Source organism: Jaculus jaculus, chromosome 10 (assembly GCF_020740685.1).
Source record: "Jaculus jaculus isolate mJacJac1 chromosome 10, mJacJac1.mat.Y.cur, whole genome shotgun sequence".
Lineage (NCBI taxonomy): Eukaryota > Metazoa > Chordata > Mammalia > Rodentia > Dipodidae > Jaculus > Jaculus jaculus.
Window position 1 is genome coordinate 93,155,951 of NC_059111.1, and position 1,898 is coordinate 93,157,848.

Below are 1,898 nucleotides of genomic sequence, written 5' to 3' on the forward strand. Positions count from 1 at the left end.
ATCTGTGCCCTCCTCTGCAATGTTCCCCAAGCCTCAAGACAGACATCTTATTTAGAGTTGTTTTCTCTGTAGACTCGGTATCTCTGTTTTGGTGAGGTTTGAGTGACCACAGTGTCTGTTGCCATTTCCCTGGAACTGCTTTTCAGGCTAGCCATGAGGGCAGTATTTGTGTCATTGCTTCCTCTGTCGTGATTTCTGGGGCAGGGCAGATGAGGTGGAGGTGACCCATCTCATGGTAGACAGTCGGCTCTCTCTTCTTGCTCTATTGATGTATCTTTGTTCTCCTTGGTATTCTCCTCCATCCCGTACATGTGCAGGGGTCTGCCCACCAGAAAGGAGCCATGGGGGAACTGAGAAGTGAGTTCTTTATTATATATTTATTCTGTTTCTTTTACAAGCCCTGTGTATGTCATTCTAACATCTGAGTCTCCTTACCCTAGTCCACATTTTCTTGCTCTCTAATGGTCTTTTAGCTCATGATTTGCATGGGACAGTGTATGTGTGATGGTTTATATTGATTGTCAGTTTGACAGGGTCTAGCATCACCTGTGAGAGATTGTATAGATCAGGCTAGCCTCTGTGCATGTCTGAGAAGGATTATCTTGGTTAGGTTAGTTAGGGCAGGAAGACCCACCATCACTGTGGGCAATGCCATTCTATAGTCTGGGGTCCTGGACTGTAAAAGAAGGAGGGAGCTGGCTGAGTGGTAGCATTGCGTTGCTCTCTGCCTCCTCTCTCTGCTGAATGTGACCAGCTGCCTCAAGCTCCTGCCACCAGGCCTTCTTTGCCACAATGGACTGTAACCAGGAACTGTGAGCCGAAACAATCCCTTCTTCCTTTAGATTTGACTTTTGTCACATATTTTGTCCCAGCAATGAGAAGTTGACTAATACAGCATCTAAATGGAAATGAAGTTTTTATTATTTATTTATTTATTTATTTATTTTTGTTTTTGAGGTAGGGTCTCACTCGAGCCCAGGCTGACCTGGAATTCACTACGTAGTCTCAGGCTGGCCTTGAACTCATGGTGATCCTCCTACCTCTGCCTCCTGAGTGCTGGGATTAAAGGCGAGCGCCACCATACTCAGCCGAAAATGAAATTTATCCATAGCAAAGGTGATTTCTTCTACTAGTCTGCGATGGTGTGGGTCTGAGGCTATTAAGAGTCATTTCACAAAGAGCCCAAGCAAGCTCTCTCGCAGCCTCAGCTGGCTTCAGACGCTCCTCTGCACGGAATTGCAGAACTCTTTTCTCAACACCAATTAAAATAGTCCCAGTTTTTATGTTTTATAGCCCTGCTGGAAACTTGGCCAGAGATCCTTCTCTTTGGGTTTGGCACTTTGGAAGATCTCCCTCATCCTAATCCCCTATGCCCAGGCCCAGGAAGGCCACTGAAGTACATTTGGTGGAGGGCCTGAAATGCTTACAGCAAACTATCATCTTGCACAAGGTTAAGTCCCAGTGTCTCCAGGGACTTCTCTTCACTCTCCTTCCTTTAAGGACTTTCACCCACTCTTTCTCGGCACTTGGTAAAGAGCCCCGTGAAGGTGGCATGTGGTCACATGTGGGGTCCTGGCTGGCTCTGTAGCTCTGATGTTTGTTTTTCTAACCTGTCACATTAATTCAATGCTAATTAAAAAATAATACAGGTTGAAAGGTATGTCTTTGTCTGAATTGATGGAAAAGTTCTCTACTTCCTGTTACTTCTTCTCAGACAGAAGTACTTCTACCCTGAAAAGCACTTGTCACTTTCTGGAATTGAGTTCATTTAAGCTTCTCTGCACTTTCAGCATCCCCCTGCTTTGAAAACCACGAATTCGTGGCAAGTACAACTTCCCTCCAGTAGCCATTTGGGACTTCCCACCTCCTTTCCAGAAATAGAAGCCTCATGGGAATTG